Source organism: Podarcis tiliguerta (assembly GCF_965153285.1).
Source record: "Podarcis tiliguerta genome assembly, chromosome: 8".
Taxonomy (NCBI): Eukaryota; Metazoa; Chordata; class Lepidosauria; order Squamata; family Lacertidae; genus Podarcis; species Podarcis tiliguerta.
This window is the reverse complement of record NC_139541.1, coordinates 17,077,724-17,094,227: the sequence shown is the minus strand read 5'-3', so window position 1 is coordinate 17,094,227 and position 16,504 is coordinate 17,077,724. Positions and strand designations below refer to the sequence as shown.

The window sequence follows — 16,504 nt, the reverse complement described above, 5'->3', positions numbered from 1 at the left end:
TCCACTTCTCCAAGAAAAGGGATCTAGGATCTTGGCAGCCCCTCTTGTCTCTGAAGCTGCTTGGAAAATCCCACAGTCTCTAACAATAATAGGAGCTCTAACTCCTGCAGGTTATACAGGAAACCCCCAAGCATTACAATGGCCTCCTCCTCCTCACGAAAAGAAAAGCATACTACCTTGTGGTAGTATTATTCCTGCCCACCTATCACAATTACAGTTTACCTTCCTACAGGGGTGGTAACTACAGTTGCCAAATTTATTTGCCTGCCAGAAGGGGCTTGGCTAAAGATCTGAAAAGAGAAGAAAAGGCTCAGGAGTAAACCCTACACAAATCTGGAGCAAAGTCCCTAAGATAGTTAGATGGCACCTTGAATGTCTACTTCCGGCAACTCCTGCAGCCAAGCTAGGGCCAAACGTATTGCTCTGCTTTGCTTTCAGCCACAACAGGGAAGCCGAACGGGAGGTCTTTTTGTCAGGGCAGCCCAGGACCCACATACACACTGCCTAGATTTCTGCCCTGAGGCGGCCACTGCAGTACTGCTAATGCGGCAGTTGGAATTCACCCCCGGAGGCGCACTCCATTGTCTCTCGAGGCAGACAAATGCCAACAATACGGTTAAATATACAGGTAATGAATTATTGTGAATTTTTACTGAAATCTGTCCCTGCTACAGTTCCCCAGATTCTTTGTAGGGCTCAGGAGTCAAATGTGGCCCTCCAGGCTTTTCTCTCAGGCCCTTGAAACTCTCCACAGGCCACAACCCCTGCCCGGCTCACTGGCCTTCCTTGCACTCCCTCCTGGAGTGTTTCTTTCTGCTGGAATGTGTCCTTCAACTCCCACAAAGCCTCTCGCTTGCCTGGATGGAGGATACAGGATGGGAAGAGGGAGGGGAGAATCTAGAAACCAGCCTACAGTACAAATGTAAACGGCATGTTCATTGCTCCACCCACTTTTGCCTCTGGCCCCACCCACCCCGGCATACGGCCCCCAGGAGGTTGTTCAGAAGGGAATATGGCCCTCAGGTTGGAAAAGTTCCCCCGCTACACTTCAGAGGCTGAATAGAGTGGTACCTCGGGTTACATACGCTTCAGGTTACAGACTCCGCTAACCCAGAAATAGTATCTCGGGTTAAGAACTTTGCTTCAGGATGAGAACAGAAATCGTGCTCTGGCGGAACGGCAGCAGCGGGGGGGCCCATTAGCTAAAGTGGTGCTTCAGGTTAAGAACAGTTTCAGGTTAAGAACGGACCTCCAGAACGAATTAAGTACTTAAGCCAAGGTACCACTGTACACTACAGGGAGCTGGCTTCAGACACCAGGCCCATTGGCAGACCAACACTGTGTTACAGATATGTCGGCAAATTGCTGGAACCTGCAGGAGGGGAAAGTGCGGTAGTGTTTTGTGTCCTAGCTTCCACGCTTCCCGTTGAGGCATCTGGTTGACCAAGGTGAGAACAGGAAGCTGGACTAGATCTGGCCTTATGACCAGATCCTCCCTGCAGGGCTCTTCTGATGTTACGTTAAGCCAACCCAAAATTTCCTGGCGCAGCCTCATGCACACTCTGCAAAGTTTCCCCTCCTCCAGACATTTGGCAGGTATGTGCCAGTCCATGCCACCCGTGCCAATTGAGCTGTGCCTTTGCTCCAATGGTGGCTTGGGCAGGAACACCCAGGAACATCCATATTCTCTCTTCCTACCTCACCCTCCTTTGCAGAGATCAGGCCCTCAGGCCCTGAGAGCCGTCTTTTCCGAAACATGCATTCCCCAGCTATGAGCGGAATGCTATATTGCCTCTGGACACAGGTCTGGGCATCACCTCTTCATACATAAAGAGATCAGGAGATATTTAAATATAAGAAGCCAGACACACTATGGGAGAGGGAAAGGGGGGGGGAGAAATAGGGTGGGGAAGGGCTTGGAGAGAGGCAGGGATAATTTCATAACAAAAAATGAAATCTATGCCAAGAATAAACAGAGCAACAATTAATCAGACTCAGGGACATAGGAAAATGTGTTAGGCCAGTGGTTCCCAATTAGCTCATTACTGAGGAGGCCCTATTTTTCAAAAGCCAAGCTACGGACCCCTACCTTTGAAAATTTAGATAACTCTATGGTAGTTACCTGTGCAAAGCAATTTTTGAACAAAATGTGGGGTAGCCTCTAATAAGCAAAGGATTTTAGGCACACTGAAAAACAGACCATAAAATTTGTGATATTACCACAAATTTCCAATCCCAGGACAGTAGGAAAAACTTGTATCCATTGCTCCACTACAACTGAATAAATAATTAAAAAGCAATTGTGTCCCTAACTTGCAAGTGTTCTATATGCAGAAGGCTTTTTTATATGAGAGAGTATTCAAACATGGTATTCCTTACTTGCAATCTGAGGTGGTACATTTTAGCAAAACTTTACAGCATATGGTTCTGCTAACTGATGGATCTTGCACCTTCAAGACATAGGTGAAGGCTTGGTTGGGGCTTGAGAACGTATTGGTGAAGACTGAATAGAAAACAGCTGGAATTCTGTAATGTTGGTAACATCAGCAATATACTGCTGAGTAAACATGGGGAAAAACTGGGGGGAAAACAGTTTTTTTCCTTTTCTTCCCCCAAAGCCCTTTTTTTTCCAGAAAAATTGAAAAAAATAGTTTGATATAGTTTGAGTATTCCACACACTATTCCCCCCCCCCCAATTTTTCCTGGGGGGAAAAAAGGCTTTGGAAAAAACCTGTTCCCTCCCCCCCGTCCCCATTTTTCCCATTTTTTTTCCAGGCCTTCCAGCACCCACACTTTGAAGCTGCTTGCCAACTGACACCAGGCAGGTGCTCTTTCCGGCAACTGCTCAAAACATTTTCATTACAGCCAGCCCATCTGAACACGTAGAAGCTGCATGTGGTTTACTTCTTTTTAACCACTGCTGACTTTAATCATCTTTTGAATACTCTTAAATACCTGCTTTTAGCTGTGTTTTATCAATCATTTTAATATTCTGTTGTATATTTTTGTAAACTGTTTAGAAAGCTCTTACCATCATGTGGTTTATAATATATAATAACAAGTTCAATTAAAAAAAACACACACACTCCTTTTCCTTTCAAACACAGTTTGAGCCTTAGTGCAACATACTATTCCGTAACTGGATGTTGGTTACCTCTGGGCCTGGCATGCAAAAAATTGCCTTATGCTTTGCCCCGGCTGTGCTCAAGTAGAGACAGAAAGGCCTGGGAGAAAACCGGGGGAAATGGTTTTTTCCCAAAGCCATTTTTTAGAAGTCCATGAAAAAAATGACAAAGAGGAAGAGCAAGAAGAAATTTAAAATGATAGCAGTAGTTCAGAAAATGAGATAGAATAAACTGCATGTATATGTTGTGTCTTCTGTTTTGATTTAAAAAACCAACACTACTCAAAGGGTAGACCTTATATGGTGCTTACATATCGCAAGAGCCCTAAGAAACTGTGCCAGAGGTTTGTGCCCAATCCTAGCTCACTTGCCATCCAGCAACTCTTTCCCAAATTTTTCCCTGCCAGCAAGCAGGCCCTGGTTATGGGCAGAGGATGGATGATCCGTGGAAGGCTTTCACTGTGCAAGATAAGTAAGTCCCTGGCAGTGGATGGTGCCATGGAGCCCCAGGGGTCCCCGGATCCCTAAGTGGGAACCACCGAGTTAGGGCATTGGTCTATCTAGCTCAGGAATGTCTACACTAACCGGCAGCGGCTCTTCAGAGATTCGGGAAGTCTTTCCCAGCCCTTCCTGGAGATGCTGAGGGTCAAACCCTGGGCCCTTCTGCATGCAAGACAGACGCCTTGCTCCTGCAAGGCTACTTAAATGAGCAGGTAGGCAGGTGACTTATTAGGGTCACAGTGGGGGTATACAGTGGTACCTCGGGTTACATACGCTTCAGGTTACAGACTCTGCTAACCCAGAAATAGTGCTTCAGGTTAAGAACTTTGCTTGAGGATGAGAACAGAAATCGTGCTCTGGCAGCGCAGCAGCAGCAGGAGGCCCCATTAGATAAAGTGGTGCTTCAGGTTAAGAACAGTTTCAGGTTAAGAACGGACCTCTGGAACGAATTAAGTATGTAACCAGAGGTACCAATGTACAGGAATCCAGTTTTTGAAACATGGGGCTTAATCATGAAAGTGTGAAGAATTAAACTACAGAAATCAGATTATGGGTAGGGAAGAGGGTTGCCAAAAATGTGTATTATTATTTTTTCAATTTGCAAGAAGGATACAAACACTGAGCTAAACGCAGGCTGGTGGTTCTTTATCTCTCACTGATATAAAGTTGTCACAGAAATACTAAGCCGAACCTTACAGCAGGCCTTTTCTGTCAGAGGTTTCCAATTGTCCCTGCATATCTGGGATTACGGTATGTAGCAGGGCTCAAAGAGAGCATATTAAATAATGTGGTTTGCAGAGAGGTGTGCCACTACCACTTCACTACCTGCCAAAAGGTAAGTGAATTTGGACTTCATGAAAAGACAGCCAAGAGATTGAGGATCCTGGAGGCTCAGCTCTGTATAGCTGAGGTTAACGGTGCCTGCTGACTTAACCCTGAGAGACAGTGAACAGCTTTGCAACATGGGCACTGAATTCAGCGCTAACCATGGTTCTTGAGCTGAAGATGCGGTTTGCAAGCCTGGGCTTTAATTACATTAAGCAATACCCGTGCGCCCAGCTGAACGCTAACCATGGCTAATTAGTCAAGGTTTTGCAATCCTGGATTTAACCATGGCAAGCACGGTAGGTAGTACAATGTAGCTCTGGCCCCAAAAATTAACAGCTAAAATATTAATAAACAGAGGGAGCATCGGAGGCGGCAGAGAAGAGAGAGGCAGATCTGATGAGGTTCACAGCACTTTCCCCAGCTCCTATATAAGCAGCTTCCTGCTGGATCAGGCCAGCAGCCCACCTAGTCGAGAAGAATATAGTCACTGTGGATAGTAGGCACTGATCCCCCATGAATAGCATCTACCATGTTAGAAGAAATTGAGGGTTAACTCAAACTAAGTTCTATTTACAATGCAACAGGAGAGATGTCCTGAAATAAACAGATCTACCTTAATCACATCTATAGCAGTGACTACAATCCTGAGGGTCAGAGCACTGGGCAGGGGGGCAACCCCCCACCTCAGGAGGAAAAACCCCTCTACCTTCATTAGATGATGCGGCTCCTTTTGAGTACCTGTCTGCTGCACAGGTTCTGTGTTTAAAAGGGGGGGGGGGGAGCCAAACTGGTTCCAGCAGATGAAGGGCTGAAATTAAATCAAATGATCTCACTGGAAGCAAAGTGCCAGAGCGCCTTCCCACCCACCCACAAGAGCTGCCCGCTGTTTCCTCCGCAGTGTTTATGATCTCGCCAAGATACAGTCTGCAGAGCTTTATTAATCGCTTTGGATGTTTCTTGGGTCATTTTCTCCCAACTTCCCCGCTTTGAAGATGTAGGGCACTAGGCACTCCAGTTAAACTATATGCTAATCGTGTTGCCTGTAATGAGATCCCGCTCAGCAGCTTTAAAAAAAAAAAGGGAAAGAAATTCAGCACCAGCAAAAACAAAAGGAGACAGAAAGAGAGGCGAGAGCATGAGAAATAGATTAAGGAACCTGTTTGCCGTTTGCTTGGGAGGAGGAAAAATGGCTGGGGGACTAATTTAAAACTCAGCTTAAAACTCCTTTGCCCCCTTCGGCTCTCTCTGAAAAATAAATCATTAGCATTTCTACCATTAGGGAGTTCTCCCCACACACAGACACGCTCAATCTTGTGGTTTTTCCTCTATTACTATACGCAGCAGAAACTTTATTTTGAAAACAGAAGAGAATGGGGTTAGTGTTGTCCACTCTGACTGGCAGCAGCTCTCCAGGGTTGCAGTCAGGGATGTGTGTGCAGAGCATACTCATATGAACGGTCATGGCATAGCGGTGAAGTACCGTATTTTTTGCTCTATAAGACTTACTTTTCCCCACCTAAAAAGTAAGGGGAAATGTGTGTGCGTCTTATGGAGCGAATGCAGGCTGCGCAGCTATCCCAGAAGCCAGAACAGCAAGAGGGATTGTTGCTTTCACTGCGCAGCGATCCCTCTTGCTGTTCTGGCTTCTGAGATTCAGAATATTTTTTTTCTTATTTCCTCCTCCAAAAACTAGGTGCGTCTTGTGGTCTGGTGCATCTTATAGAGCGAAAAATACGGTATGTGCTTTCTTTGAAAAAGGCCCCAGAGTTCAATCCCCAGCATCTCCAAACAGAGCTGGGAAATCGCTCATGCCTGAAACCAAGGAGGGCTGCTGCCAGTCAGTGCAGCCAATGCTGAGCTAGATGGACCGGTGACACTAGCTCACGTTAGGCAGCTTCCTATGTAGTTCTTTAAAATACAGGGGAAAACCAAGGGCAATCAACAGAAACCACCATATACATGAAACTACCATGCAGGAGCAAGCAGACAACCCTACAATCCTGCAAAATCTAAGAGCAGCATGCACTTGCTCACAGCAATCTGATGTTTTCAGACTGAACACAGATCCCAAGTGGGCTGTTTACAGCTCCAGTTGACTTGCACAACTCCATCCACACCAGAGATTGGCCCCTTGATGCTCCCTTTAATAGCTTCCAACCAGACGCCCCCTTTTAGGTTTGCTCAGAGCACCTGTGTTTGCCAGCAATACACACTATTGATTCGTTTGCATTTTCTCTTTAAGCCCCTTCCCCACCACACTGCCAGAGTTGTGGGTGCCCCTTGTCTGAAACCCTGAAGACAGTGTACTGAGCTAGGGAACCTTGGTAAGAGTTAATACTTATCATCCCTTTGGAGCTGCTCTGCATTCTTTGTGCTTTTTGTCCTTCCAGGCTGTGACCCTTTGTGGTTTACATTTCTGACTCTTTTGTTTCTTTTCTTTTTGTTATGCTTGCAACTTTTGTTGCTGCTGCTTGTTAATAAATTAATTTTAAAACAAAAACAAATACCTAACTAGATAGACAAATGGTCCCAACTGAGTACGGACAGTGCTGAGTGAAAGGTGGGGAGACCAATCATCCAGGGCCAATGGGGGGCAGAGCAAACTCACATTAGTTATGCCTCCATCCTCTTATCTGCAGACTTCTTCAAGGGGCAAAACTGAGACTATGGAGGACGACACTGACAGCCAGGACAACACCCTGGACAGGTTGCAAGTAAGAAAGCAGGCAGGTGGGTTTCTGGCTGAGGTCAGACTGAGGTAGGTGAGACAGTGCCCCACTGCCCCATTGAACCAGGCCCTGCCAAGTTGTAAGGGCACCTTTCTATAGGATACCTATGTGAGCTACCAGCAGCTAACCAGGGCATCTTTGATCTTTTAAGATGGTTGAGTTCTCTCCACTAGCTTGGACCGGTTCCTAACGCAGGCCGCCAAATGGTTGCAATGGACATCCATAAAGAAAGGAAAATGTCAAGCAGTTCAAAAAAATCCCTTAAGGCTGGCGGGAAAGAACAACGCTCAGTCAACCCCCCCCCCCCCAACTCTGCTTCTTTATGTCTCTGCACCCCCACCCTGCGACAGACATACACAAACACAGACACAATAAAATCAGCTGCAAATCAAAATAGGCAAAGGCACAGCCAGTCCTCTGGATCACTTTAGGCTAATTAACATCCTCTGCCAAAAATAAAAGGGGGGGGGAGAGAGTCCAGGCAGAGGTAGACTAATATTAGATGGGAATGAATTTACCGCAAGTCTTGTAGGAATATTTAGAGCCGCAATGCCATAGCAGAACAGAGGGAAGGAGGAGGAGGAAGAAAAGAAGGCGGAGAAATGAAGGGAGCTAGAAGGAAAGGGTTTAAGGCAGGGTGGTCCAACACAAGTGGCCCCCACCTTCCCAAAGCCAGGTAAGCGTGCTGGGCTTTAGGAAGGAGTTGTGAGGGCTCTGACAGGGTCCTCCTTCTCAAAGCCTAGTTAGTGCTTTCCCAGCTTTGGGAAGAAGGGCTTTAGAAAGGTAAAGGGACCCCCGACCATTAAGCCCAGACCTTGCCAAAGCCCCATGCCTCCTTAACAAAGTCCAGCATATCACTTAGCTGTCTTTAGGAAGGCTCGTTCCTGCCCGTCATGCAACAAGCAGAGGTTCCAAAACCCACACCTATAGAGAACCTAGTTCTTACCAAGCTGATAAACCTGCCTCTCAGTCCTATTCTCCAGTTTTGAGTCACCGGATGATGTTGGACTACAAGGCCCATTGTCCACAGTGACTAAGAGACAGGTGATTATAGCCAACGGGTCTCCAACCCTTGGTGAATTACAGACTTCCCCTGCATGCAAAGACTGGCTTGAGCAGATAAGACCAATAATAGTGGGTCCAATGGTCAAGAAGGCAGTTTCTGCCTGTGCTGTCCTGAGGGGCTTGTCAACCTGGGAAGGAAAAGGTCAGTGAGGAAAAGGAAAAGGAAAACTCATCCTAAGCCTCAGCTGCCTTGTGGGGTATGTTCAGAAGAAAAGGCTAAGGAGGAAAACCTACACAAATCCAGAGTGGTGTCCCTAAGATGGTTGGATGGCGCCTTGAATGCCTCCTTCAAGCAACTCCTGCAGCCAAGCTGGTGCCAAATATATTGCTCTGTCTTCCTCTGGACCGCCGGGGTGGAGGGTAGGTCTTGTCATCTGGGCAGCCCAGGGCCTCCATACATACTGCCCAGGGGTTTACCCCAGGGACAGGTCATTTTGGTGCTGATAACACAGCGGTTTGACTTCACCCCAGGAAGCGCACTCCATTGTCTCTTGAGACAGACAGATGCCAAAAAGCCAGCGGTGTCGGCTACCTGTTGAAACTCTACAGAGCGTCTTGGTTTCAGGGTACAATCTGAAAGCAAGTGAGGCCACCACCTTGCTTAAGGTAACGTTCTTACTGGTGGCCTGGATGAGACAGTGCCCAAGAGGGTCTTAACAATCAAAATGGCAGCCTTGTCTGTCTCAAGAACTTGCCCAGGGTTCTGAAACTGTCAAGGTTGAGCCTTCCGTAACTTAACCTAAATGCTAATCTAAATCCTAATGAGAAACTTTAATATGCTTGAACCATAGTCATTTGCACCACATTGTGACATTAAGAATGTATCTCACTTTCCCTCAGAGATAATAAGGCACTACCAGAAAATGCCATTTCAACTGACCTTTCCGAAGAATACACCTTGATTAGCAGGTGTCTATATTTTTCTGTCTAGGTGTGTGTATGTTTTAATCCTCTTCATTCCACTGGGTGTTCCTCCCCCCCCCAACCCCCAAAGACTGGGATTCATCATCATCTCCATTTACAAGGAGGAAAAAAAGAAAGAAAGCCAAGCCTACAATTATCGCCCCATCAGCTTGATGAATATCACTGTGGAAAAAAAATCTTATGCAAAACTTGTGTTATGTAGACTGGAAAATAGTGATGAGGTCCCTGTTGAGCTCATGTTCAAACTTTGCTAGATTTTAAAGTCAACAGGGGGTAAAACTGAGTTTTGGGGAAGGGGGAAAGGGAGAAAAGGGAACATTTATAGGAGAGGGGGAGGGAAGAAACACTACCTTCCACATGCTCTTTTAGGTTTCTTTTCTGGGGGGGGGGGGGAATATTAACTGACTTTGTAGTTTGGCGTCAAAAGAGCCCACTCAGGGAATTAACCAAATTGGGCATAAATAATTGAAGCGTCTCGAATCGTATTTCCCCGCTAATCAAAGAGAGTGGCTCAGTGTATAGCTGAAGAGGCAGATATATAGAAAAATTAAAGAGAGGCAATTTTGATGAGGGAGGAGAGGAAGTGGGATGTGCCAGCTGAAAAAAGATCAAAATGGATTCTCCGAGACCCTTTTGATTAGAGAAGGGTCCTCCCCTCAAATTTGTTCCTGGGTGTCCCTGGGAGTCATGTTCGAGGAATGTGGGTTTGTAAACACAGATGCATACGGAACATATAACAAAGGTAAACACGCCAAAGCCGAACTCACACTTCAGGGCAAGGCTGTGAGGGAAAACGGCAAGCCCAGGCAAGCTCTGTGGAGGTGCCTGGTTTCCCCAGGGGCTTCACGACAGCAGCGCACAGTAAAGAGGACACAAGCTGGAGATGGAAGAGGAAGACAGTCTTCGGCCGAATGTCTTGGTATTCAGCAAAATTTATATGCCGCACGATTGCAATAAAACCTCTGAGCGGTTTGCAATAAAAAATTAAAAAATGCAAACACTGAAATGACCAATAAAAGGTATTTTAAAACATTCGAAAGATAATGGAAATCAATAGGAAGCTAAAAAGAGATTAAAACACATGCCAACGTTGTACACGTTGATACAGGCTTGCCTAAACAAAATGTGATGTCAGTAGGCAGAGAGTTCCAAAATGTAGGTTCTACCACACTACTATTGGTTTCTTACAAGTCCTGAATCGGTATTATGTGACACTTGTAACAATGTCAGTTCTGCAGATTATAGCGGTCAAGTGGGGTAAGGCGATCCGGGAAGTAATAATTAAAAGAAAACTCAAAAGATTCTAGGTTGAACATATCAAAACAGAATTTACCAGAGAAGTGTAGTTTAGGGCTCGAGTGAGACCAGGGTTTCTCTCTTTCACTCCACATGCTAAAATTTGCACAGTAAAGTTGGAGGTTGGTGTTCCCCTTGCTTTTCGGATATGGTCACCTTGCATGCATTTGCGTCGGAGGTCCCAGACTGTACCCCTCTAGCATCTCAGATGGGAGGTGCTATGGCTGTTGGGAGTTGCAGTCTAAAACAGCTGGAGGGCATCAGGTTGGGAAAGACTGCATTAAGATCAAAGTTCTTGTATAGCCCCCGCCCCACCAAAAAAAGAGAGTTGTGATTCTGAAAAGGAGGGCCGGATGTTGCCAAGATCTTCAATAGTGACCCCAAGGCACTGGCCAAGCCAATTGTTAACATTACATGTTTCTTCTCAAAACAGAAGTAGCTCATGGGCCACAGGCCAAATAGCCTGACAAAATTGCATCAGGCTACCAGAGCAAGAACGGTCGGGAGTGGAAGTGGGGGCTCGGGGGGTGGGAGGGGTGGGAGAAGAAGAGACGGAAACAGAGGAGTTTAAAAAAATTAAAAAAGACATCTGGGTCATTAACCAGAGAAGTTGTCTTTACTGATCCCACAGAGGGGAAGGAGAAGAAAATTCCATGTGCAGTGGGTAGGAGGCAACAGCAAGAAGCAGACAAATTTCCTCCTACGCAAGATTAAAACGCAACCCCACTCCACATCCAGCTGTGGTTCACATCGTGCTGCCACAGTCTTTGGTCATAGTGGCCAACGGGCCCATTAATAAGGCAGGCTGTGGAACAAAGTGGTAAAGTCTTAGGTGGACGACAGCAAACAGATGGCTCAGCAGATAGAGAATGAGACTCTTAATCTCATTAATTGTGGGTTTGCCACATTGGGCAAAAGATTCCTGCATTAGATGGCCTTCGTGGTCCCTTCCAACTCTGCAATTCTTTGATTCTATTCTATGACACCACTTTGCAGACAGTAGGGGTGTCAGATTCATGCAGTCACATGAAATAACCTAAACCAATCCCTGCAGGTAAAACCAAGTAGATCAGAAAGAGAAGGTACTAGCCCCACCCACTCAGTGCTATATACAGTGGTACCTCAGGTTACATACGCTTCAGGTTACAGACTCCGCTAACCCAGAAATAGTACCTCGGGTTAAGAACTTTGCTTCAGGATGAGAAGAGAAATCGCACAGTGGCGGTGCAGCAGCAGTGGGAGGCCCCATTAGCTAAAGTGGTGCTTCAGGTTAAGAACAATTTCAGGTTCAGAACAGACCTCCGGAACGAATTAAGTACGTAACCAGAGGTACCACTGTACTGATTTCCTGCTTTGTTTTGGTATTGGTCTCACAGAGAGGTGGAGAACCCCTTTCATCCTGAGGGCTGTATCTCCTTCTCAGCAACCTTCCAGGGGCTGAAGACTTATGGTGGGTGTGGCCAAAGGCCCAAGTACGTGGGGAGAATAAATGCAAATTTGTACACTAGGCTGTTTTCTACATACATGATCAGAGATCAAAGGCATAGTACAGACAGGCAAAAGCACTCAAGGAAGGTGTAAGGCAGGGTTGGTGAGGGTTGTGGTGAGGGGAGCATTCCAAGGGCCAGATAGAGAGGTCTGGAGGGCCATAGATGGTTATTTCAGTTGCAAGGAATCATTCAGTTGCAGAGAGTACACCTGCCTATTATTCTGAAAGAAAACAAACACACAACTTTCCAAATTGAAAAATAAATCTTTCTGGTTTAATTTAGACAGATGCTAATTGTGGGAGGTTTTTTTGAGGAGGGCAAATATTCTAATATGTATCATGCAGCAGGCAGGCATCCAGTATCCCCCTGAAGCCTCCACAGCTATTTAAGCCCCCTCCCCACCCCAGAAACTTCCACCCATAATAATCTGAGCAGCAGGAGTTCCTCATAGCTAAGCTACCATTTTTCACAGCTGCTGGAGGAACTTTCTCAGCCTCTTTCGAAGATGCAGTGGAAGCCCGTTCACGCCAAAAAGAACAACAGAACCCCACATTTTAAGGAAACAAGGCCTCCAAAAGGATCGGTTGGGGGGGGGGGGAAGGAACACCACCACAAAAAAGGCCAAGGAAGGATTAAGAGAGAGAAAAGCAGGAGGCTTTCCAGAGAGAGAGATGCCGCGCTCAGGGGCAGGAGCATGGGAAAGAACGGGACCCCGGATTCACCAACCGCTGGCCTCCATGCCAGCGATTTCCTTGCTCAGAGCCACCCTCCAGGAGACTCTTACAAGCTCTTTTAAGGACTCTGAAAAGGGAATTTTGCACGGGCCGCTTTACAAGAACAAAGCCTCTCAGTATTAAGAGGGAGCCTATGCAAGGGGAGAGAAGGAAGAAAAGGAGGATGGAAAGTAATAAAGAACAGGCAGGAAGAGAGCAAATAAATAAAAGTGGAAACATACACACAAACTCATCATGCAGACAAGTCGCAAGGCAGGCTTCTCCAACCTGGTGCTCTCCTAATGTTTGCAACTACAATTCCCATCAGCCCCAGCCAGTGCAGCTGGGGAAGGCTGTTCTAAAAGCTCAAGGTGTTCTCAAGGTGCCCTTAACAGCTTGTGGCCAGTTTACCTGCGAGATCACTTTACCCATATTAAAGTGCCCACTCAAGCACTTTAATCCGCGCAGCTGGGTTGCAGGTGCCACATAATACCTGTAGGAAATTGTAAGTCTGGCATCACCCACACTTTAGAACTCCCTGTCTATTGACATCAGGCAGGCGCCGTCACTGAACTCTTTTTGGTGCTTGCTGAAAACATTTTCATTTAGGCAAGCTTATCCACACACACAGAATGCTGAAATGTGTTTTAATCTGGTTTTTAGTTTATCATCGGTTGAATGTTTTAAATAAGTTGTTTATAAAAATATCTTTTATGGATGCTTTATTCTTTTTATAAACCACTTAAGAGGTTTGCTTTTTTTTTTTACAATTGAGTGTCCTATAAATTCTGTGAAATAAATAAAGTAAATTTTAAAAATAGCCAGCATGCTAGGATGGATAGGGTACCAAGACTCCAGCTGGCCATGGTGCTCTATGCTAGTTATGAACTCTCAACCTGGCCAACTTCACAGGGTTGTTGGGAGCACAAAATGGCCCCATGTTTTATCCTCCTTGAAGGCTGGGTATGATGAAGTAATCAAGAACACAGAAGTTCTTGGGTCAAAGGTTCTTCTCCTCGCAAAACATGGAGGGCAGGCGTTATTTTATTTTATTTTTATCAGTTCACTATTTTGCCAAAAGACGAACACAAACATATTCAGAACCCAGCAAAAATAATATGCTCCAAGGCCTAAAATCTAGAAGGCTTAGGAAAACTAAAAGATCTTCACTTGGCACGATCAGGATTTTAATGTAGGCAGCACAAGGCAAATAGTGCTGGGGAGGGCATTCCATAATTGGGGTGCCACCTCCAAAAATGCCCTCTTCTTTATGTAACCACATACCTCTTGTCTTTTAGGTAGGGGAAACTGAAAGATGGTCTCCTATGAAAATATGATGGTCCATGCAAGTATATAGGCAAAGCTCAGCTCAAGACGATCAAGACACGAAACAGAAGAGCAGCAATCAGAACAGGGGCTGTGTTTCCCCCCAATATATGAACCACACATGACCAGAATACCAAAACTTACCAACCCCATTTGCAGGGTTCATTCCATCAGTGATGCTAAAAGACCAGCTCCAACAGGAACTGTTTCTATGCCAGATGGTCATTATAACAACTATTTCTGAATCTGGGCTTTCCCCCTCTTCCCTCCACATCTCTTCTCCCTCTTGGGTCGTGTTTTTTAGACTGTAAGCCAGTGGGCAGTCTTGCTTCAATTTATTTTATGTACACCACTCTGGGAAGGGTAAAGAAATTGTTACGTACCTACGAATGCTGCAGATAGCTTTTAGAAGAGGCATCCGCCCATCCTTGTGCACAGAAAAGAATGAATGCCTCTTCTCAACACAGGCATGCATCATCTAAAGACAAATAGAGGCTCTTTGCTCCATAACTGTACTTTTATTGATATGCAAGATTTATGCAGATTTAATCATGCCGCTGATTAAAATTCGCAAAAATCAAACAAGTAATATTTCTTTGATCAGGTTAAGTGCCCTATACAGAGTCCTTCTTCAGGTGTTCAAGATGTTCAAATAAGACGATGTTACATGTAGAGACAGATGTTAACCCAGTAACATTGAGCGATCTGTAAAAATAAAACCAAGGTTTCAGCAGGACCTACCACAGACTGGATTATACATCAAATGGCATTCTGTATGCCCTCGTTTAAATTATTCCCACCACTTCCTCCTCCTCTCCCCTACAAGTACTGATATCTGGAAACTTGTTTCTAATCATGAGGTAGGGCAGGAATCCTGATTGACCTGGGGTATAATCAGAGGTGGAAGGGACCCCTGCAGGCAATCTAGTCTGACCTCTGGATAAATCCAGAGGCAGAGTTTCCCCAACTGCTGTCCAGCCTCAGCTTAAAGACCCCCTAGGAGAGTCACCCTCCTACTCATCCCTCTAGGAAACTGCTTTCATTCATCAAGAAATGTCTCCTAGTTTTCAGCTGAAATGTGATGTCTAGGTCCACAGTTTAAAGTTGGCTCGTTTCAGACAAACCATAGTTAAAGATTAACCACAGTCTGTCAGGCTCTGATAGCACAACAAGCCAAAGTTAACCAACAACAGAAGTGAAAGCTTCCGAATTTTTCTTCAATGACACGAAAGGGAGAGGGGAGCATACAAGCTTGAGGTCAGGATGGGATTGAGCACATCATGCTAAACCATGGTTCACTGTGATGCAGCAGAGATTAGGAAGGAAGATCAGAACTGATTTAGAAAATTGGATTGCACCGTCTTATACAGATAGATTCTAGAGGTGCAATGTTTGGAAATTATGTGGGCATATCCACTGATATATTCTTTTGGTCTGAAGTTGTTTTCTGTGTCAAATTTGTACTGGCAAAACCACTGATATCTACAGATGTCCATGGGCTTCTAAATTATATTCCTGCAGCGTGGGGATTAATGGCAGGACAACAGAAGTGGATTTTGAAAGCCTTGCACTTGGAGCCTGGAAGCAGGAACACCCACCATCTATTCTGCAACGAAGCAAGGACCTTGCTGCCCTGGCTACATTTGAACACAGTTCTTATAAACGTCAGCTTCATGTAAATTCCTATCTGGATGACTTGTAAAGATTTATACGTTTAAATTAAGATGCATGTATTGATGATGATTATAGTTCTGCAGCGTGCTCTCCAGGGCCCTAGAGCCACCCCATCAGCATGAAAGGGGAGCCCTATAGCCACTGAGAAGAAATCTTCTCACCCTTTATGCTGAATGGAGCCAATCTTGAACAATCGCAGAAGGGAGTGTGGCTGTAGCCATCACGAAGAGACCACACATTTCTGAATTTGCCACTCACATTGCTGTATCCCACAGGTGCGACAGAACATGAGGCACCACCAGCTTGATAGGTGCCTGACCCCAAGCGACACAAAGCTCTGCGGCTTGGTTCAAGGTCCACATGACTAAGAGAGCAACAATTGCAGCTGAGTCAAATCCCCAGGAATGAACCGAGATCGCCCTGCATACAGGAATGTCGACATTTTGCCCTCACAGGGCAGTCTGTCTCTCCCCGGCCCCCTCTTTCTTATCTCCGTTTCCTTCCACAGAAACCTCAACTTGAGAGTCAGCCGCACTTGGGCCGTACACAAAAAATACTCAACTTTCTTTGCAGCCAACAATCGGAAGGAAATAGACACTCATCCTGATGGGAAATCAGAGAGGGATTAGTCAGGTCGGGTGAGGGGGAAGGACCTTTCAAATGAGTGAAGGAAAAGAAGAGGGAAGCCGATACAGAACATTAGAAATCTCAGCTCTGAACCAAAGAGTCACCAGTTCAAGAATCAAATGCATATGCCAAAGTTTCCCAGACTTCTAATACCTTAGAAGCATAATGGAAGCCCTTGAAAAATCAGATTTGGCCCCTGAGCCTTTT

At 45.6% G+C, this 16,504-nt stretch overlaps 1 protein-coding gene and 1 long non-coding RNA gene across 5 annotated transcripts in view; one reads left to right on the top strand and one right to left on the bottom strand.

The window, feature by feature from the left end:
* AGRN (agrin) overlaps positions 1-16,504 on the bottom strand; it is a 247,505-nt gene that overhangs the window by 214,239 nt on the left and 16,762 nt on the right. The gene's annotated exons all lie outside the window — the stretch shown is intronic.
* Positions 568-14,697, top strand: LOC310684022. Its single transcript, XR_014514661.1, has 3 exons — positions 568-628; positions 7,093-7,183; positions 13,969-14,697. It is a non-coding gene; the product is annotated as an uncharacterized lncRNA (long non-coding RNA).